Source organism: Panthera tigris, chromosome B3, assembly GCF_018350195.1.
Source record: "Panthera tigris isolate Pti1 chromosome B3, P.tigris_Pti1_mat1.1, whole genome shotgun sequence".
NCBI lineage: Eukaryota > Metazoa > Chordata > Mammalia > Carnivora > Felidae > Panthera > Panthera tigris.
Genome location: NC_056665.1, coordinates 85,924,040 through 85,950,452, shown reverse-complemented (window position 1 = coordinate 85,950,452; position 26,413 = coordinate 85,924,040). Strand labels below are relative to the sequence as shown.

The following is a 26,413-nucleotide window of genomic DNA, read 5'->3' as shown; positions in this document are numbered from 1 at the left end:
GAGCAGAACAACTGGTGCCAGTTTGTACATTTCTCTGAGTGGAAAAGCATTGGTCTCCCAGAATAATTATCAGCTTCAGTAGAACTTGACTGCAAATGTGACAGGCCCTGAAAAGACCTTGCTGTGGCCTTTAAGCCCTAGTGTCCCCAAATCCAGTCAGGACTTCAGATATTGTTACTGTGTATATCAAAGCAACATCCATCTAGACCTGATAATGTTCTTTCCTACTGGTGACAGTGGAATCCATGTACCCTAAAACCGGAAGAGGCCTTAGATATCATCTGGTTTCCATCATCTGGTTTAATCCCTTCATTTTATAGCTGAGAACATTAAAATTCATGGGGGAAAAGTAACATTTATAAAGTTATTGACTATCATATCTGACAGGCCTGGACCCAAAGAAATATTGAGAAGCCTTTATGATTTCATATTATTTCATAGAAGTGATATAAAACAAAGATTGCCACTAAAGGTCTACTTTAACAAAGCATACATAAGTTAGTCAAATGACTTGTATCTTCATGAACTTAAAGTCTACCAAAAAGTTAGAATCACCCTTATGGTAGTTGAGATGTAAGGACTTTCTTTGTTAGGTAGTATAGATTTATGTTTTTCATCATTAAATTTCTAGCATTTAATAAATATTTGCAGAGTTGATTTTAAAAGATTTGATTGAATTGTTTGAATATTTTAGTAAGTATGGAGAATAATGTGCCATTGATATGCTTCACTCATTCTCCAAATTATTTAATAAAATTTTGAAAGTTTTGGTTGAATAGACTGTAATTCCACTGTGATTTGAGTTTGGGAAAGCTCTGGCTATAGGATCTCAGGAACACATTCCAAATTCAAATTGCACGGATATGATCATTGCTGCATGGGTAGAAAGCTGTTCATTTGCCAAACATAAAAATGCAGACCATTCCAGGCACTATGAGGTTTGGCTAAAGGTTGTCTGATTATCTGAGTTCTCAATGTTAATTGGTTAAGATGTTAGTGTTCTAGGTCATAACATTCATCTGTTGTTAAAATGAAAATATGCTCAAAATACTGAAGGCAGCATCCACAGACAAGACAGAGCTAAAAATCCAGGAATAAAATATTGTACCAAGGGAAAGCTTTTATTTATTTTTTTAATGTTTATTTTTGAGAGAGATTGAGAGAGAGAGAGAGGATGAGAATGAGAATGAGTGGGGAAAGGGCAGAGAGAAAGGGAGACACAGAATCTGAAGCAGGCTCCAGGCTCTGAGCTGTCAGCCCAGAGCCTGACACAGGGCTCAAACCCACGGAACCCTGAGATCATGATCTGAACCAAAGTCAGAGGTCAACCAACTGAGCTACCCAGGTGCCCCAGGAAAGCTTTTAGTTGAATGTAAACTCAAGTTAGCATAATAAAATGAAAAGTGACAACAGTGTAATTCATCAGTAGAGAAAAAAGGAGAATAAGATTGGGTTTACTTCTAATTGTACATAAGTATTCACTAGAATGAATTAATGCTATAAGCCTTTTATTTTTAAATAATTGCTATATTATTGTTGCTAAATGTTGTTGATTTAAACTGGAAGAATTTCACAAGATTTTCAGATCCAGTAACTTTTTGGTTGAGGATATGAAAAGGGGCTAGAAAAACCAAAGGAAATTGCACAGTTCACCATTTATAACTATATTTGTTCTTTTTATAGCTGAACTTGCTAAAATTTTCCTAACTTAAATTTATCATAAAATTGATTGGCCAGAGGAAAAATATACTATATAGAAGACAAGGAACTCAGGACCCACCTGGAATACCACTTTACGTTCCAACTGTCATTGTATCACAGATGAAAGCAAAACAAAATTGTTTCCAAAAAAATGAGCTGGGGTGAGGAATGTCAAGACTGCAAAAGCTAAAAATAGTTAGGGAAAGGCTGTGAGTAAAGAAAGGTTATTGTAGCCATGTACACATATTTGAAAGTTCTAAACCCAAATAGGAGAGAGTGATACTGCATTACTTTAACTATCATGGTAAAAATTTAGAGGAGGACTTACATTAAATTTCAAGTAAAAAATAAGAAATTGACATCTACAATGACATTTGACTTTCTCTTGAGATGTGGTTTACCAGAAATCCAATTCTCAGTGTGTGGAAATTTATTTAACTTTAAGTTTCCAGGGAAGGACAATGAGAAGATTTTAAAAGTGTTTCAAGTCTTTATGGACCCAGGATTAAAATCATTACCATGTCCAGATAAAGATTTTTAGAAGTTTATATAGGGGAGAGAGAAGCCTGATGGTCTGGAAAGGTGTGATGGTTATAGATGAACGCTTGCCCCTTGTATGTAAAAATAAATAATCCCTTAGTGCTGACCTGGTTACAGACTCCAAGTCTGTAGTTGGAGGTCAGTGCACAGCAGGGTGGCCAGAATGTAAGGAAGAAAACTGCAGCAGGTCCATCGTGTGTGAACCTGACGGGAAAGGGTATGAGTCATTTCACAGACTTTAGAGAATGTGTAAATTATGAAAGGGTGTGTGTGTGTGTCATTTTATGGGTGTACAGATTGAGTATACTATTTTATAGAATTTATAATACTTGTGAAGTTTCACAGTGTCTTCTCTTAGGCCATTACCTAATCTTTTAAAGATTGGAGTGAGATAGGAATCTTTGCCTCTGGTCTACAACTCTGGATGTCATTCACATGTCTGGTGCATTGATGGGGATGTTTGAAAGGCGAGGCTCAGCTAGGAATGTCACCTGGAGATCCTTCCTAACCCTTGACTGTCCAGCAGAAAGGTCTCAGAGTAGTTAGATTTCCACGTATGACAGATCAGATCTACTAGAAAGAATGTTTCAAAAGGGCCAGGTGGAAGCTTCAAGTCTTCAAAGTTTTAAGAATTTACAGAATTCTACTGTATTCTTTGGTCAAGCAAGCCACTAAAGGCAGCCCAGATTCAAAGGGAAAGAAACAAGATTTCAGTGGAATGAGCAGTGAATAACTTCTGGCTACATATAACCTACTTCAGGTTGCCCTCTGTCACAAAGTGTTTACAGTCCTATATTACTACTAAGTGCAAAATATAGTTTTCTCCTTCTCAGTTCTCCCAAACTCTAATCTCATTATGGCATCTTCCTAATGTGTAATATTCATCTACTATCGACTGAATGTTTGTGTCTTCCCGGAGTTCATATGTTGAAATCCTAACCCCAATGTGACGGTATTAGGAGGTGGAGCCTTTGGGAGGTAATTAGGTCATGAGGGTGGAGCCCTCATGAATGGGATTAGTGCCTTTATAAGAAGAGACACTAGAGAACGTGTGTCCTCTCTTTCTGCTCTCTGCCATGTGATGACAGAGAGAAGATGGCCATCTCTGCAAACCATGAAGTGGGTTCTCACCAGAACCAGATCTGTCAGCATCTTGATCTTGGACTTCCTACCCTCCAAAGTTGTGAGAAATAAATGTTTGCTATCTAAGCCACCCAGTCTTTGGTAATTTGTTGTAACAGCCTGAACCAAGACATCATCTAAATCAGGTCCAGATGCTAATGAGTTCCCTGGGTGTGATCTCTCAGGTCTAGTATTCTCTAGCAATGTTCCTTTTGATCTGAAGGTCTGTAAATCAGAAACAAGTTTATCCATCACCCAGTTCCCGCCCCCCCGCCATACACTTAACATACAGTGGTGAAAAGGTGTAAGATGTCTACAGTATACATTTCCATTCCCAAAGGGGTAAAACAGGAGGCACATAGCTATGAAAGTTTTATAGCAATTTGGCTTTCTAACTGGGAAGACATCACTAATTCCTTGATTAGGGCTCAGTCCTTCTCCCTGGAAATGATTTTCTGTGACTCTTGATATCGTCCTCTGTGCCCCCCTCCTTTTACATTTTCTTCACATTCTGAGTCATTCTTCCATTTCCTTTCTATGTTTGCAAAGGAATAACCTTCCTAGTCTGATTCCTGCTAGTTGAAGTTTAGGAATAAAATTTCTCTTTTCCTTTTCAATTGTCTTTGTGTCTTTTAGTCAAAACTAATACAATTTCTTTTAAAAATGTGTGGGCTTCCTGTGTATCAAATTATAATCTACTTAATTCGACAAAACCCACATCTACGTTTTATTCCAAAGACATGTCCTTCTCAACCTAGAGCTGAATGACTGGGTACTGTGGAATAATAACTTTAAAATGCTTACAAGCCCATTTTTCAGTTGAAAGATCTATGAGCCACACCCTTAAGATTCTTGAAGTCTTGGTTATCTATCAGAGAAGATCTATGATTCTTAGACACTCTGCTAGGGATACCCTTATATGTTTTTGAGTGACATCGTCTCTCTGAGATCATGCTTTACTTGTAGGGCTTTGATCTTTGATCTGTTTCTAAGTGGATACTATTTTGTTGGGAGAGAGTAGAGATGATAAACAGTTTTATTTAAACATAGAAAATCCTAGATCTTTTTTTCCCCTCTTAATTCTGGTAAAAAACTGAACAGTGCTTTTTTTAAGTTTATCTCTCTTCTATTTTCCAAATTTCTGAAGGCCTAAACTTGTCAAGCTTTCTGCCACTATATAAGAGCTCCCCTTTTCCCAAACTCCATTAGCATTTTCCTTATTGCCCTTCAAGTCCTCACCAACAATCTCCCAACTGCTAGTGTCTACTAGTCTCCTTGAGGTTCTTCCAGCTTCTGCTCACTACCTAGTCCTAAAACCAACGTCTCATGTTTTAGATTTTTGTTACTGTAGAGCTCTACTTCCAGGTGTACAAATCTGTTCCAGTTATCTCTTGATGCATAACAAGCTATCCAAAACTTAGTGGCATAAAACAAAAAACATTTTATTATATTTCATGATTTTGTAGGTCAGGACTTTGGGCAGGGCTTGGATGGGTGATTCTGTCGCTGCATGTGGCATCAACCAACGTCACTCAGTTGATTTGAGAGATGAGATGGTTTTAGAGATCCAAGATATGTTGCTCAAATGTCTGCTGACTTGGTAAGGATGACTGGAGGTTAGGTTCCATTGCAACTGTCAACTAGAACTGTCTTATAAGGACAGCTCAGGTCTCCCCAAAAGAGCGTTCTAAGGGGACCAGATGGAAGTTGCAAGGCTTATTATGATCTAGGTTTTGAAGGCCCAAAATGTTACTTCCACTTTGTTCTATTGCTTAGGCAAGTCCCTAAAGCCAGCCCATATCAAAGGGAATTAGATTTCACGTTTCAATGGAAAGAATAACAAAGAATTTGTGGTCATCTTTAATCTACCACACTTATCATTCTAAGGTGACCTTTTTAAAAAAAAAGGATCATCATCAATTTGTGGATTTAAATCTATTTGATGTGCTTCAGTCCACTGCAGGTATTATTTTTTAATTGATCCTCAAATTTTCTTTCCTTTGGCTAATATGAGCCTCCTCAAGTTGACTTCTGAATCCTTTAGACCTGACCCTAACAGCATTTGATCGCTTCCTTGTTATGTAGTATGGCAAAATGTTTCAGGCTTCCTTTTGCACATTTTTTCCATGATGCTAATCCACTCTAGGATTAGGCCATTTATTCAAGAAGCCCCAGTATCTTTTAGTGGGAAATAGTATTTTAAGACCACCAAAAGGATTGTGAAAACAATTAAGGAAATTATTTTTGCACATGCTTTCCCCATTTCCTTTCCCCATTTCCTTCATTTAAAAAAAATAGTTGTTCTGTATCTATATTGTCAAAGCGTATAGCCATTACATACATTTTAACCTTCCCTTTTAACTCTTATTTGATCATAGTTCTAAAATTAAATATAAAGATATTTAACGATACAAATATTTCACTGTATAATTTTAATGCCATGAGAGGAGGCGAGTTCAGGAGTCTCCTTTGTTGCCATCTTGAACCAGAATTCCCAGAAGTGTTTTATTAAGTGTTTATGTTTATTAATGATTTTACTGATTGGTTTTGGAAATTTGAATAACAAATTGTTTCTGATGAATACTTAATTTGAAACAGCACAAAAAACAAGCATGGAAAAATAAAAACATTTTGTAAAGAAGCAAGATATTTAACATTTAAAAGGGAAATTCTAAAACATTAGTTTCAAAATCTGTGTGTCATAATCCCTGTGCCCTTCCCCTGAAGAATCAGAGTCAGGGGGGTAGAGTGGGTAGATCCTGTTAGACTCTTTAGGTTTAAAACATTCTTCAGGTGATTTGGATGCTTTGCCATGTTTGAAACCACAGGCCCAAAGTTCATAATATCAATCTTCAATAATTGATAACTCCCATCTCTGTATCAAGTAATATAATTAAAACCACATTTCTTTAATTCTTCATTTAAATGCTTTAAAAGCCCCATACTTTAGTGTTGGGAATTCAGTTTTTATCATAGTAAGTGAAATTTATTAAGTATGTAACTTGACTTTTCGGATGTAAAGACAATCATTTTATGTTTAAATAATTCAAACAGTGGTTTTAACCTGAGTGAAATATGAAGTGATTGATGTAAAACAAACCTCCTCTTCACCTTGCATTTCACAGGGTGTGCCGGGTACCCTTTGGATCCATTGTCCACTTCCCTGCAACCTGTAACTCAGGGGCTGATTTCTGTACCGCTCAGTGGGCTCCTTAGTTCTCTGGCTTCCAGTTCAGTTGAAGCACTGGAAGGCCCTGGTGGGAGATCAGGCAGGTGGAAGCAGAATGAAGTCAGAATGTTTCCCTTCTGGCTTGGTCGCAGTAGATTGTGCTCATTGGACAAAGACCACAGTTCCTATACTCTCAGGGTCTTGGCCTTCCCCTACCCTCTTAGGTTCAACGGTGGACTCGGCTCTACTTATCACAGAGTACTGAAGCATTTCCTTAAACCCTGCCCTTAGTCCCTTTATTAAACTCTTCCTCAAATTGGTCAGTTTTCACTTACCATCTGTTTCTTACCTATCCTGACCGAACCACAGCTCATCATGGCACAGGAGTTCAGGCCAAGTGAATTAACTTCCTCTTAAAGGAAAGGCCTTTTGTAAATGTTGGGCCATTTCTAGTACTGTCCTGTAGCTGGAAAATGAGTTCTTCCTTCTCCTTCCACTGAAGCGAGTGCATTTACCCATCGTATTTCCTATTTGTTGTTCCCGGAACCAGCCATGCTATTCCAAGCCTGCACATCATCACATATTCCTGCTGCCCCATCATCATCAGGTAGTCTTTTATAGTAGATATTTTGAGATTAAGAATTGAGATTAAAATGTTTTTTCAAAAAGCTATTTTAAAGAATAATTACAGAGGGCCTTGATTCATAGAATGAGAATAAAGAGGTGAATGATAAAGTTCCTTTCCTCATGAAGCTTACATGCTACTGGAGGTATATTAAAAAGGTAAACACACACAAAAAAGTGATTCAGATAGTGCTAAATTCAATGAAAAAAAGATGAAATAGGGAAATTTACAGATAGTAACTGGGGTTTAGGGGACAGTTATTTTAGATGGAGAAGCCTAACAGGTAGATATTCTGTGCTATTGTCTGAAATAAGATCAATATTCTTAACATACCTGGTACCTAAGTAGCAGACCTGATTTTTGTTTGGAAAACTAAGCTTCTGATTTGCCTTATGCCCAGAGGCTGGGCTGCTCAAACTTCTTACTGGTAGAAGTTGCAGGTTAATATTTTTGTGGGAAGCTACCTTGGATCTGGGGACTACTTGATTACCACTTCAGGTTTGCAGTTTTGAGTACTAGCAAGGAAGAAGTGACTTCGGCTTGGAAAATGTGGAGGACGAGCCAGATTTGCCATCTACTTCTACCTAAATGAATTAATTCTGATAAAGCTGCCTGCTTGTGCTTCCGAGACTCAGGACAACCATTAGAATATATGGTACTGTTTGCTCTCTTAGAAAAAGGTGCCTCTCAAGGGTGATAAATCAGAAGATTCCAAGGCACTTCTGCACTTAGCAGAAGGAAAGCTGGCTTTCAGCTGCCACTTGCCTTCTTTGTTATGAATCTTTGTGCAGCTCAGCTCTGTGTTACATCCTCAGTTAATTACATGGAGCTACTTACCATATACCTGAGTATACATTAAAGATGCTTAATTTACTAGGAGAAGCAGTGTTTCTAGAGGATATTATTTTTGAAAAACTTTATTTAAGGTGCACTTTGTTTTTCTACCGTTCTTATGTATTTTTGCACTAATATAAATGATTTTGAATATGCTTCACACTACAGGCAAAGTAATCCTGCCTAATAGCTCTTGGACTATTTATTTCGTATGGCAGCCAATCCATGTTTCTGTTATACAGTTATAAAAATTATATTAATGTAATGTTTTAAGCTTTATGAAAAGAATTATATCATATAGTATGTTTTACACAGATGTAATTAGATCATAGATTTAATTAGAGCAAAGTCAATCTACTGTAATCAATCTAGATGTATTACAATCTATTATGGCTATTATTATGGCTACTAGAAAATTACAAATGACATATATGACTCACGGTTGTAATTCATTATATATCTATTGCAGAACATTGGTCTAAAGTGTGTACCTTTTAATTATTATTTTAATAATTCTTGGATCCTCTGTGAACTGTGATGGCTCTCAATCTTTTCTCATTTGTGATTTTTTTTTTTCCCTTGGCAAGATTTACTGACTTGATTTATTCAGTTACTTTGTGTTGAAACACTCTGACACCTGGCAGGTTATGGTAATAGTTCTTAATCATGGTTGCTTTATAATCTTGTATGGAGATCAAAAATGAACAAAGATTGGGGTGTCTGGGTGGCTCAGTTGGTTAAGCGGCCGACTTCAGCTCAGGTCATGATCTCACAATCTGTGGGTTTGAGCCCTGCATTGGGCTCTATGCTGACAGCTCAGAGCCTGGAGCCTGCTTCGGATTCTGTGTCTCCCTCTCTCTCTTGCCCTCCCCTGCTTGCTCTCTGTGTGTCTCTCTCTCAAAAATAATAAACATTAAAAAAAATAAAATAAATAAACAAAGATTATCTTAAACCACCCCTGCAATTTCTGATTCACAAGGTTTTCAGGTGGGTAAGAGGAGGAGTGGTCCAATTCTTTCTTTCTTTCTTTCTTTCTTTCTTTCTTTCTTTCTTTCTTTCTTCCTTCCTTCCTTCCTTCCTTCCTTCCTTCCTTCCTTCCTCCCTCCTTCCCTCCCTCCCTCCATTCCTTCCTTCCTTCCCTCCCTCCCTCACTTCTTTCTTTCTTTCTTTCTTTCTTTCTTTCTTTCTTTCTTTCTTTCTTTCTTTCTTTCTTTCAGCTTAGGTCAGTACCTTTGCATTTACTAATACCAGAGTGAAGTTTTGGATCTTTCTGTGAAGATTTATAATTAGGTAACTGTCAGCTGTCAGATATCATAGGCAGGTAACCAATGACATCTCTATGGTGACAGACAAGCTTTGCATTTTTGAGTCTGTTGAATAATGTAGATCTTTTTAGGTGGTTCCATCTTCTCATTGGAATGTAGAGGTACACTTTTTACTGCAAAAGCAGGAGGTAAAGAAATTTAGTACTGCCTCATCCCCTCCCCAGATCCCGTAGCTTTCCTTAGGTAATACTTGATTGAGACACATGACCCAGTGTATGATGACAGTAGTTTCCTACCTATGTGTTATTAGAAAGTGGTGGCTAACGTATGAAAAATGACACGGCCACTGGGAGAAATATGTATTTGTATGGACTGCGTTAATCTTGCAAAATCTAAATGTGTTACTGTTTCTCATGAGTTCTCAGGAGACAGCATTTTTCCTGAAGGTTTTCCTTGGCTTCCTTTCAGATATTATGTTGAGGGAGGAATGGAAGTAGTGGTCATTTTTCAAAAGAGCCTAAATAGATACACAAACATTGTAAACAATGGAAGAACTTTGCGGATGGACATGGAAAAAAATTTTTAATGAGTAATTTTCTGTCTAAAATATAAAAAAAGTCCTCATTCTTTGGGCAATTATAGTGAGTTCACATTAATTTTAAAATTTGCTTTTTTTTTTCTTCCTAAAAATATGGCCAAACCTAACACACGCACACACACACACACACACACACACACATACACACACACATACACACACATAATACCTTGGAAATGATGTGAAATCCAACACCTACAATTCTGTGCTATTAATACAGTTTTACTCTTTTCTCTAATAAGCCTGATAAAGATAACTTGAAACCTGGCATTGAATGGGTGATGGTACGTTGAAAACCATATCTACTTTGCATGAAATTCAAGAAAGGTTTTGCTTTCTGTCACCACATATGGATATTGATAAAGCACTTTTGTTTTCTAAGAGAAAAACAAATCAAAAGCACAAAATTGCTTTTGATTTTTAATCAGTGGTAACTTCTTTACTGCCCCATTTCAAAGCTCCGCTGGTACTGATTTAATAGTTCTTGTTATGTTACATATTTTCTGTTTTTCTGGAATGATTGAACTGTTTGATAAATAATTACTTAGCAGTCATTCGTTTTTGCATTACCATCTGGGATTAGTGAGACCAGAGCCTCCTGCTTTGCCTCTTAGCAAAGTTCTAGCAATGGACCATAGTCTGCTCTTTGCTAAAATTGCCACTTTAGGTCATGTTTTTCTTATTGCTCCCATCCTTCTGACTTTGTTCTGGTTTCACAGAAGTTGATTAGTATCAGTTATCCTGAGTTAGGGCACAAAATGTACACTTCAAAACATGCCTCGGTTGCCTGAATTAAGTGTCTTATTTGCATGTTTCAAGGGTCTGGACTTGACAGCCAGGCTTCATTTCCTCTAGCCTGCAGTGTACTCATCTCACGTGAATTGATTTCAAGATTGGTTTAGAGTTAATACAATCCCACCAGTGTGCATTTCTTTAGTCTCAATGCCTTTCCAAATCCTTTGACTCATTCTGACTTTTAGAAGTTATTGAAGTCTTGGAAGGAAGACTCTGGTTAAATTATTTCATAGTTCCTGTACGAGAGATTTCTTTGTGATTAGTGCAACTCAGTAGTTGCTTAGAGGCTTTTGAACTGCAATGTCTTAAAACAAACTATAATAAGGCCAAATGTTCCGGATACCCCTGTCCTCTTTGGCTCCTATTTAAGACAGACCCAGGGAATATTCGGGGGAATAGGAACCAGGGGTGTTGCAGGGGGCAGAAGTAGTTCAACATTTGCAGCTGCCTTCAACAGGCCAATACACTTTCAGTTGTTTTCTTGTTTCTGCTGGGATGTGAGAATCCCCTATCCTGTACAATCTGATGATAGAACTTCTAATTAGTGGGATGGGGGTTAGAGGAGTAAATGCAGATAATAATTACGAATATGTAGAGACTTTAAGAAATCAAAATAATATCTACTTCCTGGAAACTTGATCAGAGAATGCCCTGCAACAGGTTTTACTTTACAAGCTGTTTGCACTTTGATATCAATTTCAAAGTATCTCTAACAGATATTTCAGGATTTGCCATTATTATTAAAACGATTGTATGGAGGAATATCTAACAAGGTTTTCAAATCCTTTTCTGTTCCAAATGCATGCATATTGAGAGAGAGTCCAGTTCAGTTAAAAATGCCATTTTGAAGCTATTTTACCCTCCTCTTTCTCTAACTACCAGCATCCTGCAAAGCAATCACATCCCTCTTTGGAGTAAAAGGTGGATAGGGCCAGTATATGCCCTAGTCTCTATGATTGAGGAAGAACAAACCTGGTTAATGTGACTAGACAGGCAATTATGCTCTAGCCTTCCTGGTCATAGCACCAGATCTGGGAAAAATGGACAGCTTCTCTTGAGAGGTAGTATAGCATGATGAGGAGCAAGGACTCTGGAGCCAATCTGCTTTGTTAGAGCTCTGCTACCTACTAGCTGTGACTTTTTTTGCAAATTACTCAACATTATCAAAATATTTTTGCTGCCTCTTTTGCAAAATGAGGATTATAATATACCTAACTAACAGGGTTGTTGTGGGGATTAAACAAGTTAATTTGTGTAAAGAGCTTGGAACAGGTCCTGGCACAAAATAATCCCTCGAAAAGGTAATAATTATTGTTGTTTTTAGATATTGAAATGAGAAGCATTGGTAATTAAGTATCAGCATAACCATCTTTAACATACTTCCAAGTACTAGTGGACAGTGTAATCCCTATAACTCCTCCATCATCCAGAGGGGGAAGATCATTTCACAGATCTAGAAGGGAGGAATTGTGACTCTTTGAAAACTCCGAGTGAGTCAATCACAGAGCCAGATAGAGAACCCAAGTTTCCTAATTCCCAGTCAGGTGCTGGACCATGATCAGGATGAATGATGTTGAACAATGGCTTTGCTGTTCAGAGTCTGACCTTCCAGGTCCAAATGGAGACTCCAAAACAAACAAACACGAGTTCTTGTTTTTGTTACCCTGGGGTGGAAACTGCTTGAGACTTTGGGGAATTAAACTCATTACTTTGAGTCTCTGAATGTCTTGGGGTTTCTTCAAACTGAGTTCCTGTCATTATTTTGTGGTTCTCGATGAAACCTACTCTTTTCGCTTTCCAATTCTGAAATATTAGTGAAGTTTTTCCCGGCAGTTTGTCTTTTCATTCAACTGTACGTGTTCTCACAGGCTCCCTTAAATGATGGAAAGTAATCATTAAAAAAATAATTACAATAATATTACAGAACCCATTAATTCTATGACGATTCCCAGAGATCTCTCCTTCATAACTGTAGTAATTTTAAATGCACCTATGTTACACCACGTACGTTCATGTTCCCTAGGAAGTCCCAGTATAGAGATTTGATTATTTAGTTTCTCTTCTTTAGATAACTGCATACACAGAAATGTTTGTGAATTTTAGAACCATGTAACTTCAGATTTGAAAGGGGTCTTTGGAGGTCTCACACACAAGTGGTTTTTAAGCTGTGCTCCACTGAATTCTTGGCACTTTAGAATCAGCATGTTCTGGGGCAAAGGGAGTAGGGAACAAGAGTGTCTCCCTTTTTTATTTCCCCAAACATTTAAAAATATTTTATATATTGGTCATCTCCATAATATTTACTTTAAAGAAATAAAAGTTTTTTCAGTTAGAATAATGTTTGGGAAATGTTGATCTAGACCAGTTTTCTCATTTTGCCCAGTAGACAACAAATGGTAAGTAAACACCTTAATCTTTAGATTTTGGGATTTTGCCACAAATTAAAAAACCAGAAAAGTTAGAGATCATGTCTTAGTTTAAGTCAAGACAGGTTTACGAGAACATAAATATTCATTCATATTCATAATCGTAATCATTCAGTATTCATTATGCAGTTTTATGTTTTACCTTTCTTTCTTTACAAGTCTGAAGTCTTTCTAGGTTTTTAGTGCTTCATGACTGTACCCTACTTTAAGAAAGCCCAATATTGTACATAGGCACTCAAGTTTCTAAAACTAAGAACAATGATTAGTCACTTTATACAAAACCAGTGTTCCTATAAATGATGAGGCATAGGTTCCAATGGGATTTCTAAAATCTGCTTACTTGTAATTTTTAATAATCTCCTTTATGTTATCTATCAAAGTATGTTGCCTGTATTGAAATTTCTGTGAATAGGTAAGTGTATCTTTAGTTTAAACATTTATTTATTTTTGAGACAGAGAGAGACAGAGCATGAACAGGGGAGGGGCAGAGAGAGAGGCAGACACAGAATCTGAAACAGGCTCCAGGCTCTGAGCTGTCAGCACAGAGCCAGACGCGGGGCTCGAACTCACGGACTGTGAGATCATGACCTGAGCCGATGTCGGACGCTTAACCGACCAAGCCACCCAGGCGCCCCTCTTTAGTTTAAAATAATAACCTACTATTGGTTTTCCAAAAGAAACATACTTAAATTTGCATTTAAATAAGAAAGCAAACATTTTCTATTTTTGTTTCCATTTTTTTTTAAATATTGGGAAACTACAATTACAAGGTTATAAAAAAGAAAAGCCAAACACTCTATTAAATTTTTTTAATGTTTATTTTTAATTTTTACTTTTTTTGGGGGGGGGGGAGAGGATGAGCGGGGGAGGGGCAGAGAGAGGGCAAGACACAGAATCTGAAGTAGGTTCCAGGCTCTGAGCTGTCAGCACAGAGCCCAAAGCGGGGCTCGAACCCACAGACTGTGGGATCATGACCTGAGCCAAAGTCGGACGCTTAACCGACTGAGCCACCTAGGTGCCCTGAAAAGCCAAACACTTTGTTTAAAATATAATTAATAATAAAATGAGAAAAATTGCCTCTAACCCTTGGCTGATGTTTCTTTATATATTTTTATTCACACCTCTATCTACCAAGTGTCTGCTATGTGCTATACTTTGTTTTTAGCACTGGTGATGTAATGGAAAGCAAGGCATGGTTCCTGTCCTCAAAAAGCTTGTATTGTGGAAAAGGAGACAGGCAAATGAATAAGCAATTACGATAAAGGGTGATAAGTACTGTAGTCTGGGTGTAAGAACAGGGAATTTTCAGAACACATAGGAGGGGCAATGTGTTTTCTATGTAAGGGGTAGAAACTAGCCAGGGAAAACTTCCTGGAAACGAGACCTCAAAGGCAAGTACCAAAGGCAGTTGGGAAGGAGTTTAAGAGGATCAAAAATTCATGTTAGGTAGAACAAATGACAGTGAGGGGTGAGGGGGGCACACAGGGAATTGCAGGTAACTCTGAATGATTGGCGCTCATACTGGAATGTAGGGGGAGTGGAAAGAGGTTTATCTTGAAGTGTCTCTTACGCCATGCTAAAGAGTTAGGCCTTATCCTGGAAAATTCTTTAAGAATTTAGGCAGAAAAGATTTACTTCGATTTGTGGTTTTACAGGATCATTGGCCAGGATATGGAGAATGAATTAGGGGAAGGTACAACTGGATAGTTGCATAAGGTGAGAGGGGTGTGGAGTTGGTCTGAACCAAGGTGAAGAGTAGAGAGGGAGAGAAGTGGATGTGTTTAAGTAATATTAAGAAGGAGGAAACAACAAGACTTAAGTTGTATTTATGGTTAAAAGTGGGGAGGGTTGGAGAATGTCTGCAGTGTCCTAACTTCGTCTGTGGGTGGCTAGTTCATCAGTTTCCTGGAATAAGGAATTAGAAAGGGAGCAGGATTTGAAAGATGGAGTGATGCCATCAGCCCTGAATGTATTGGATTTGGATTTCCATTGGTTAAGCAAGTGGAGATGTCTTGTAAGAAGTGTAATATATGAGTCTGGAGTGCTGGCAAAGTATCGGATCTGGTGGTACAGAGTTGGTATTCTCTGGCATGTTAGGAGGAAATTGAATCTGTAAAGGGAAACAAAAGGGACGAGTAGCCTGGTTCTGTGGACCCATTGTTATAGAAGACAAATTCACACATGCCTTGGTTTGGAAACTTCTCAAGCCTATGGGAAAAACTTTTATAAATTTTTTTTTTTTTTAAGTTCACTGAAGAAATTAGTATGTTAATGAATCTTGTCGTGTAAATAATGCTATTAACATAACAATTAAGGGGCACTTGGGTGGCTCAATCCGTTAAGCGTCCCACTTAAGCTCAGATGGTTTGTGGTTTGTGAGTTGGAGCCCCGCATTGTGTGCTGTGCTGACAGCTCGGAGCCTGGAGCCTGCTTCAGATTCTGTGTCTCCCTTTCTCTCTGCCCCTCCCCCCGCTCACAATCTGTGTCTCTCTCTCTCTCAAAAATAAGCAAACATTAAAAAAAATTAAAAAAAAAATAAAATAACAATTAATATGCCCCTAATTTATCTTTTTAAGAAAAATTTTAGAAATTCAATTTTCTTAAATTATATCTAAACATTATTTCTGTAAGGAGTTAGAAAATGTACCTGGAATCCAAGCTACATTGTTGTGTTCTATTTTAAAAAAGAAACTTCAAAAAAAATGAGAGTCTAAGAAATTCCTTTAAAGACATCTTTGGGAAATGGTAAAATTAAGTTTGTTTTTATTTCATTTGTAAGGTTCTCTACCTAGAAGAAATTGGAGGGCATTTTGGAAGCAAGCTTTATGATATCAAGCGTAAGAATTTTTTTCCCTCAACATAACTTAATATTTTTGCTGTTCTTGGAAATCGGAACAGACAGTTTGCTATGTCCCAAACTCAGCTTCCAGCTAGCCATGTGGCAGCTGAAACAAAAAATTTCACGTTCTGCACTCTATTTGCTCGCCAGCTTTAAAAACATATCAACAAACTGTGAGTATCAAATTCACATGTCTGTTTTTCTATGGCAAGTAAAGGTTACCCTTTAATGTATTAAGGGGGAGAGATCACGGAGGAAAAAAGTTACAAGGGAAGCACTTTCCCTAGCAGAAATTGCATAAATCACAGCTTCTCTGCTTGATGTGGTGAGAAAAATGAGGATTGATTCACTGAAGTTTTCCTGACCTCCTTACACTCATTTACCTCTAGTTAATCTAGTTTAAAGATAGAATAATATTTACAATCTGTAGATTTAATTTGGATTAGGAAGGCTTTCCTCGTTTTGGTGGGGGTATTATTGAGAGAATTGAGATTCTTAGTCACATAAGCAAAAATGTATCCAAGTTGTCACCTGCTAAATTCTGCATGATGTTAAAAAGCCCACAAAACTGATGTTCAGTGTGTTGTCTTAATTTTTATTTCGTTGTATATTTAAACCCACTGCTGGACTTGACTGTCATGGGTTCTGCTAAAGTTTTATTACTGAATTTGAAACTGGAAGCACTTTTCTCTTTTATATATTTAGTTAAATTTCAGAAAATTCTGTAACTAGCAATTGCTGCTCCCACTTGACAGAAATAGATCAGATCTGTGTGGTAGTGATAACTCAAGTCCTAACACTCACAAAGTGATTATTTTAGCATTTTATTTTATCTTATTTTATTTTTTAAAAAATTTTTTACTGTTTATTTTTGAGAGAGAGACACACAGAATGTGAACAGGGAGCGGCAGAGAGAGAGACACAGACTCCAAAGCGGGTTCCAGGCTCTGAGCTGTCAGCACAGAGCCCAACACGGAGTTCGAAACCCCTGGACCGAACCGTGAAATCATGACCTGAGCCTGATGTTGGACGCTTAACCGACTGGGCCACCCGGGCACCCCTATTTTAGTATTTTAGACACATGGATTGGTTTCTTAGGAATAGCTAGTTATAGACCTGGACTGACCATATTTTCAATTTGCAAATATTAAAATAATGAATAAATTTTGAACCCCTTCTTGGCCAGAGATACTGAGTTACTGAAAAGTTTAAAGCAAAGGCCCTTCCTTCAGGAATTTACAAACTAATTAATAAGCAAAAATAAATATGTAAGATCCATGAACTAAAATTTCCCCACAAAGGCAGTGTTTCCAAGAGCTGCTTTTTAAGCCTTTTGCTCTTTTTTTTTTTTTCATTCTCTATCCTTTTCCTCCCTCAGACCTGTAAATATAAGAAAAAGTACATTTCCATCTCTGAACTTCTGCATAATCTAACCCATGTTTATATCCATCTAAGTTCTGGACTTTTCCCTTTGAATGTCCCACACAACCTTGAACTCAAAATATTAGAATGAATTTATCTTTCCCAGCTCTACTTTCACTTCCTGATCCATTGTCTATTTACCTAGTTGCTTAAGCCTTAAATATGGGAATCTACTTGACTCTCTGCATATATTCAATTAGTCAGTGAGTACTTCGAATTCTATTTCCTCTGTCTCTATCACTTTCCTTCTGGTCTGTCCACTTCCCCCAGTCTCTATATCTACCTTCTGAGCCTAAGTCGTTATCCCCCTTCCTTTGGGTTACTTTGCTCACCTTTTAATTGGTCTTCCTATCTCTGGTCATCTTTCAATTCATTCTGCACAGTCAAAAGTAAATTTAATCATGTCATTCAATTGCTGTTCAAGTGCCTTTAATAAGTCTCAAGATATAATTTAAGCTTCTTACCCAGCATAAAAGGTCCTTCTCACCAGCTTCACCGGCCCCCACCATGCCAGGCATATACAATTACTCATAGTTCTTTGACCTCATCATGTAACAAACTATTGTACATCCACCAAAATCCACCTCAAGCACTAGTTCCTCCAAGAGGTTTTGTTGAACTTTGCTCCTTGTCTGATTTGCGTGGCCTTTGCTGGGGTTTCAAAAACCTATCAGACTTTACTGTAATCTTTAAGTTACCTATCTATCTTTATAAAGACACCTTAGATTAGATAGATTAGATCATTGAGGGCTGGGACCTAGCCTTTAGTGTTTGTATATTACAGTGTCTAGAATAGTACCTGACACAAGGAAGAGGCCCAATAAGTCTTCCTCAGATAGGCACTGGATCTATACACTGGAATACTACTCAGCCAAAAAAAAACCCAAACATACTAATGATACATTCAACAACGTGAATAAATCTCCAAATAATTATGCGAGTAAAAGAAACCAGACCAAAAAAAAAAAAAAAAGCACATACTAAATGACTCCACTTATGTAAACTTCTAAAAAATGCAAATTGATCTATCATGACAGAAAGCAGATTAGTGATTGCCTAGGGAAAGGCAGAAATGGGAGAGAAGGATAACTAGGGGGGACGAAGACACTTCTGGGGTTGATGACTATGTTCATTAGTACCTTGAATTGTGCTGATGGTTTCACTGGTGTATACAAATGTCAAAAGTTATCAAGTTGTACATTTTTAAATATACAGTTTATTGCATGTCCATTATACCTTAGTTAAAAATAGTGCCAATAAGGAGGAATGAATGCATCACTGAATGCCTTTAAACTATACTGGGACATGCTGTTGGAGACTCAGGCAAAGAGGCAAGATCATATCTACTAATAACCATGTGCTTTGATGGTGGCATTTCACAGGGTTCTTGGGCTGATGGTTCCCATCCCCTACCTTACCATCACTGTACCTCCCTGATGACTACTTAGCAACTATCCCCTGCTTCTAAGGCAGTGTCAGATTCAACTGTTTGGGGTATTGGAAATAACTAAAACTTTGGATCATGGGATTATGGATTATATTCTAGAAGAAGCAAGGAGGGGCTTAAGGAAGGGCATACCCTTGTCCCCGTGGTGGTGGAAGAGGTAAGGGAGGTGTATGAATGACATTAATGCTAGGAGACCCAGACCACTTTGGGGGCACAGGACCCCTGGCATCTGTGAATCTTGAGACAGGGGAATCTTTGTATTAAGGAAAATGGGAAGGCAGATATTCTACTAGTCTCTAAGAAAAGTTCCCCAAACAATTAAATCAAGTTCACGCTATAGTCTGTAAGACCAGAATTAAATGCAACGCAATTTTAGGGCCAAGGAAACTATTCTATACCCTCCCCTCCTGCAACATTCTTCTCACTTTCTGAATATTCTCTAAAATCTTCTCTGAGGACATTCTTTTATTTCATAATAGGAAATAAGACTAGTAAAATTCTCAAAAGAGTGAATACATTTGTAATAATTAAGTTCAGTTAAAGGATAAATGACATTACATGTTGCTGTTTTCATGTGGAGATGTTAAAAATTAAGAAGACACATAATATCGGTTTGAGAAAGGAGAGTTCTCTCACATACACTGAATGCTGTGAAGACACTTTTCAGATGTTATAATTTTGCCAGTTTTATTATTATTTATTTTTTTGTACTGAAAGATAGAGGGTGGATACCCTATGTCATGTCAGAAATCTTGAGTTCAGTGGATGGGCCTAATATACTTAGATAACAAAAGACAGGGAATGGTTATTGTGGTATGCTTAGCTATCACAGACCACAGAGCATGACAGCCAAAAAAAGCAATCTCAGACTTCAGTTAGGTAGCCATACTTCTTGATTTTTCTCCATGTAATGTAGTGAACATTGAACTGACAACTCTAGAAAAGCACAAAAAGTAATTGATTATAAGACCATTCCATACTCACAAGGAGCTTTAAGCTTAAAGACAAGGAGATATATGCAAATGAAATAAGAAGAGAATAGATGCAAAAGAATCATAGGAAAAATATAAACATCTGCAAAATGTAGAAACATCTTCCTAAGTGATTTCTCCTGTCAGTGTGCAAACAGGATTGTTGAAGTGATTTGGTTGAGCAGAGCCATATGGGGTTAGTTTGGGAGATGATTCCTGGCAGCATTCTGAAGGAGGAGGGACAAGATTTGACATATATGATCTGTGAAGACTTTTGGGCTGGGGGAATGTAGTTAGGAGCAAGAGACTCTAAAATTCTCTTGAAATGTGAAATATGACAAGAATCAGATACTGCTGAAATGTAAGCTAGAAATGTGTCAGGAGGATAGGATCAGAACACAAGCAAGAAAAAAAAAAGGGAAAGAAATCATCAAAATCACCACTGGAGTCTGGTGAAAAAAAATTATTAAGTAATAGGCCAAAGAAAAAGATGAATACAAGCATGAAAAAAGGGAGGAAAAAAAAAAGAGATGGAACTCTAGTCTTAGTTAATAAGTTATTAAGCAATGGCTGCTTTCATAAGGAAGCAATGCTGGTGATTTTAGGCTTTCCTTATGTAGAGGATTCAGGTAAAACTCAGAATCAAGTTAACTGATCATTAGTAGAAGATCATGGTGATGGTTCATTGTAAGAATAACCAGAATTCAGAAATCCTGTCAAAAAAGGGGACCAAGAAGGGAATGTGTGCCAGGCTAATGAGCAAAATGACTCATCTGTTAGTAAAATACTTGAAATTTTTAAATTAATTTTGTTTCACCAAGAACTCTGAAGCAAAGTTCCCCACAGTCCCCCATTCAACACTCAGCTCCCTGCCCCATTTCATCCTCTTCCCAACCCACTGCCTTCCCTTCTGCTTTGAGATTGTCTTTGGCTTCCAATCTGTTATGATGCATGTACCAGGGCACATTGTAAAATAATTTGATGTTCATTTATGGAGAGAGAAAACATTTTCTAAATCTTCTTTCCAGGCCACCTGTAAACCAGTGACAGGGCTAGCTAAGTAAACAGGAAAGCCAGCATCCTCTGCTTCAGAAACCAAACACTCACACAAGGACTGATTCTCTGGTAGGTGGGTCAGTCATGTCTGAACATCTGCTTTTCTTAGCCTTTTCTCTCCTTTCCCCTCCCTTGATGTATAAAGTCCTTTCTTTATTCATGTGAGAAAATGTCCCCTTTATTAATAATGGAATTGCAGCAGATTTGGATGACTTGAGCTTTAAAATTTTGTAAAGTATGGGGAAGGGGTAGAAATAGAAACCAACTAGTTTCATTGATTAAAGGTCATGCCAAAGAATAAAGAGATCGATGTTTTGGAAACTTTTTTAAACTAAGAAAATATTTTTTTTAATTTTTTTAATGTTTATTTTTGAGAGAGAGAGAGAGAGAGAGAGAGAGAGAGAGAGGGGGAGGGGCAGAGAGAGAAGGAGACACAGAATCTGAAGCAGACTCCAGGCTCTGAGCTGTCAGCACAGAGCCCAATGCGGGGCTCAAACCCAAGAACCGTGAGATCATGACCTGAGCCGAAGTCGGACACTTAACCGACTGAGCCACCCAGGCGCCCCAAGAAAATATTTTTTAAAAGAAAAAACTATAAGAAAATATTTCATCTTGTTGGTAACTGTTGGATATGTATGATAAAGGAGTTAACAGAGCAGGTGTATTTTAAAACTACCTGCAGCAATCAGAAAGGAAGGTGGAAATCCACAAATTGCATGGGAAGAGTTGACTTGAATCTCTGCCTTTCACTCCCTATTCCTGATCTGCAGTTACTTTTTGATTATAGCACAGCCTTGGCAGAAGAATCCAACTTGCTAAAAGTGTTCAAAAAAAAAAAAATCTCTGGCATTTCCTGTTGGTTGGAAGCTGTTTGGCTTTCTGCATTACTATTTAGTGTTATCATTGGCCAAGTACCTTTGCTGGGTAGGAAAATACTGGTGCAAATTTTACTGGCGAGGTGGGAGTAAAAGCCATAAAAATTCTCAATTTCCCTTTTAAAAACTTAACTCATTTGTCCAAGAGGAATGAATACAGAAGGACAAGAGATTTTAAACTTCCCGTACATCTGGGTACAGCAGTGTATTTTGACTCCAAGCACAATAAAACAACCTTACTTGCTGGTGGTATATGACATAATGACCCAAATATGTTTTTAAAAAATCATTTATTGCTGTACATAAACAGCGAAGTTAGCGCAAGGGATGATAAAATAACACGGGTAATTCTTCCTTTAGCTGGGAACCATTGGCGGCCCATTAGGATTCCAGATGTAGCTGTGTGTGCTTTTCCATTTGTTTTCCAATGTCTAGTGCTTATGCCCTTGGTACCTTGACGGTGCTTGTCAGGCATGTTGGCTTTTCAGCTTGAGGTCTTCCTTGGAGAAACACAGTGATCGGGCTCTGGGCTATAAAGCACACTATTGTCTTGGGCCCAGTTTGTTGAGAATATAAGACCCAGGGCAGCCTCCTGCCAAAGGTCAAATACCAGCTTGACCGAAGTTCCTCAAGTCAACACTGGACCTCCCCAGACAAGAGACACTTCAACTCTTCCTGAAGAAAAAGTGTTTTTATATTTTTATCACTCTATAATAATGGTGATTGTTATAGTACAAATAAGCTGAAATACATTTTGATAACGTATTTATTAGAGTTACTCTCATGAAAAATAGCTCACATAGCCAGAAGCTAATAGATGAATTAAATATATTTTTTCCAACGTTTTGGGCATTTAAAAAAGAAGCAATCTCTCTGTCCAAAAAACAGCCTAATAAGCAGTAGTGGAGGGTAGAGTTGTAAAACTGTATAGATAGAATCATTGTATTTTAGACAGAAAAAGAAAGCAGCTAAAAATAGAACCATAGCTAATTTAGCGAACTCCCTGACTGCCAAAAATGCATGTCTGAAATCAGGTGGGTGTTTCTTTATGAGTCACTTAACCAAATGTAAAATTTATAGCCCAGTCTTATACAGACTCTAGCAAAGATTCAGAGCATCAGTTTATTACAGGGCTACTATTAAGGATGCTTAAAATTCCCCAGCTTTACACTCCTCACCCCAGGGGTCTAGCCTTAGCTAGTTATGATTGGGTCTGGCCCAAATGCTCCTATTAGACAGGGATTTAAGTATTCAACAATACAGTTAGACCCTTTCTGTTGAGCTGAATGCTCTTCCTCCTGGGGAGCTCAGCTCACCCCTCCTGTGTCCAACAACAGCAACTTCCCTTTGCTTCTTACCACTTTTCACCTGTGCCCTGGCTTAGCCAATCGAGGGAAATAATGCTTAAAGAAAACAAAATAAATAGCAGATGGCTGAGTGTACTCTGGGATGAATAAATTACAGCTGCAAAGGGGAAAAGTGAGTTGGTGGATGCACACTGCTGTATTTGTCGCTGACATACAGGATGCTCAGCACGCTGACCTCAACATGTACCAGGCCCACCACCATTAATCACTCCACATAATCTAAGCCAGAAATTTAAGGAGCCCAAGGGATTGGTGACTCCTTGGAGTGGAAGCCGAGAAAGCTAACGAGAGACAAAATACAAAGTGTAAAAGTGGCTCCAGATAAGATGGCAGTGGTTTCTCAGTGCCCAAGAAACTCAAGCGATTTTGGATAGACTTTATTTCATGTGGGTTCAGATGTAGTGCAAGTGCAATCATCTGAAGAGCTACATGCATTATGGTAGGTTCATGCTCTTTAATAAATAAGATAATTATCCTCCCTGCCTCCCCATGATATCACAGTGCTATTCGGGAAGCTTTTCTAAATGGAACATGGGGTTCAGCCTTTTACAAATCAAACGGTTTATCAAATTCATCATCAAAATAAACCATGAAGTACCTGTAACACCAAGCTTCTTTGACAAATTTGGGATTTAAATGTAATTTTTATTAATCAAGAAAAAGTTTTTTCATTTGAAAAGTTTGACACTCTCCCAATCTTTATCTATCCATCCATGGTACCTTCTACTCAGTCAGGCTACATCTTTTACAGGTATATTTCTAGACTGAGAGAGTAAAAATATATCTATATCCAACAATATCCTCTGAATAGTGTCATCAAGAAAGAGTACAAAAATACAAGGGGGTTAGAAAACAAAAGGAGATAATAAATGTAGTTTCTTATAGATCCACTGACTAATTTTCTATTTGGTGTACCCAGTTTCTTTTAGGTCCTGGTGTGTTGAATGTCAAGTGGATAGACTTCATTTCAGTTATTACACATCCGTTCTTTCTCCTTGTTGCTTAGTTGAGTTTTCCTCACAGCATCTTTTATGTGTTTCCTCAGAAAATACATTAAGATGAACACTTTAGGGTACAAGTAACCTAAATTTCCATCAATGGATGAATGGACAAAAAAAATGTAGTATATACATACAATGGTATATTATTCAGCCTTTAAAAAGGAAGAAAACCCTGTCACATGCTACAGCATAGATGAATCTTGAGGTTGTTTTGCTAAGTAAAATAGCCAGTCACAAAAAGACAAATACTGTATGATTCCACTTACATAAGATATTCACAGTAGTCTAATTCACAGAAACAGAAAGTACGAGTTGCCAATGGCTGAATGAAGGGTTCAAAGGCCATTGTGTAATGGCCATAGAGCACCAGTTTTATAAGATGGAAAATTTCTGGAGATCCATGGCACAACAATGTGAATATACTTAACATTGTTGAACTGATTACTTAAAAATGGTTGATATGAGCTTCTGGGTGGCTCAGTTGGTTGGGCATCCGACTTTGGCTCAGGTCATGATCTCATGGTTTGTGGGTTCCAGCCCCACATCAGGCTCTGTGCTGACAGCTCAGAGCCTGGAGCCTGCTTCGGATTCTGTGTCTCCCCCTCTCTCTGCCCCTCCCCTGCTCATGCTCTGTCTCTCTCTGTCTCTCAATAATAAATAAACTTTAAAAAAATGGTTAAGATGGGGGGCACCTGGGTCGCTCAATTGGTTAAGCACCCGACCGTTGGTTTAGGCTCAGGTCATCTCGTGGTTCGTGGGATTGGGCCCTGCATCAGGCTCTGTGCTGACAGTGCAGAGCCTATTTGGGATTCCCTCTCTCCCTTTCTCTCTACAACCCCCCTGCTCTCTCTCTCTCTCCCAAAATAAATAAATAAACTTAAAAAAATGGTTGAGATGGTAATCTCACCTTGTGTAATTTTTTAAAAAAAGACAAAGACATTGGTTACATTCTCCTTTACCCTTTTACTCTTGATTAGAACATTCCACTGGTTGGTGTATGCTGGAATTTGGTAACTATTTAAGTTCTCCCAATAGGCAGTATGTAGACTGATTTTTTAAAGTAAACATTATGAAAAATTCTAAGTACTCACTGAATAAAAAAGTATAATAAACCACGTATATCCATTACCAGTTACAGTTTTATAACAGTTACGATTACAATGAAATGACAAATACAGTTATAAATTTGCCAATTTTGTTTCACCTATTTCTCCACCTTTTGGGGGGTGTATTTTAAAACAATGAACAGATTCATTTTTAATTATAGACTTAGCACTTGTTTCAGAAACTCAGAATGCATTGTTTAAAGATCTTGTCACATAAAAATAATATTTGTGATTGACATGCAATGTTTTCTATAGTGCCTTAATTTCTTCAAATATAAAATTCAAATATATACACAGGGAAGATTATTGGTGGGGGGCACCTGGGTGGCTCAGTCAGTTAAGTGTCTGACTTTGGCTCAGGTCGTGATCTCACGGCTTGTGAGTTTGAGCCCCGCATTGGGCTCTGTGTTGACAACTCGGAGCCTGAGCCTGCTTCTGATTCTGTCTCCCTATCTCTCTGCTCCTCTCCTGTTCACGCTCTGTCTCTCCCTCTCTCTCAAAAATAAATAAACATTTTTTTAAAAAAAGGAAAGATTATGGGGAATGTCTGATTAGAGGATTAGGAATGTTGAATGGGAATGATTAAAGCCTTATGACTGATTTGGTAATACTTAGGAAGTGCTAAACAGTAAAGAAATAAAATGTTTAATTTTAGGGATTGGGAACTCTTTAAAGAGAACATCTTTATCTCTTCTGGATACAATGTGAGATTAAAACTTTTGAAAAATGTGGTTGTTTTACTGCTAACGCCTGGAGAAGAAGAAAGGGCTAGTCTAGGCTTATCTACAGACCTTGTGGCCTTGGATGAGTTGCTTAATCTTTCAAGGACTTAATCCCCTTATATATGAAATAATGGCTTTGGAAAGGATAGTTGCTAAGGTCCTTTCCAATTCAAGAATTCTATGATTTGAGAGTTGGAGTGAATATATTACTACAAAAGATTTCCGTAGATTGAATTCATGGCTGAATTAACTATAGTAAAGGCCCTACCTTTTGATATGGTTGCCATTATTCACAGATTATGAAAGTTGAGATATCCTCTCACATTTTAGCAAACATCATGTGAAGAAGTACTTCTGATACAAAACAATGTGTAATTTTGTATGGAACGGTTGCCAAGATGTCTTTGTAAGGTCTTCTATTAAAGTTTTATGGAAATTGACATGATATACAGTATTTTATATTTAATATTCATTTTTGTGTTCTAAATTTTAAAACAAAATGAAAAAATATGTATAATGAAATAATTTGAAC

At 37.7% G+C, this 26,413-nt stretch overlaps 1 protein-coding gene and 1 long non-coding RNA gene across 8 annotated transcripts in view; both read left to right on the top strand.

Moving 5' to 3' along the window:
* The window catches only part of SLC25A21 (solute carrier family 25 member 21), a 480,180-nt gene that overhangs the window by 100,200 nt on the left and 353,567 nt on the right, over window positions 1–26,413 (top strand). The window lies entirely within an intron of this gene.
* LOC122239588 overlaps window positions 1–26,413 on the top strand; it is a 150,637-nt gene that overhangs the window by 90,373 nt on the left and 33,851 nt on the right. For 6 of the 7 annotated variants that reach the window (XR_006218810.1, XR_006218808.1, XR_006218813.1 and 3 more), the window contains one exon: window positions 20,783–20,879. The exons of the other annotated variant lie outside the window; for it this stretch is intronic. This is a non-coding gene — a long non-coding RNA (uncharacterized LOC122239588). The remainder of the gene's footprint in view (window positions 1–20,782; window positions 20,880–26,413) is intronic. 7 annotated transcript variants of the gene reach the window in all.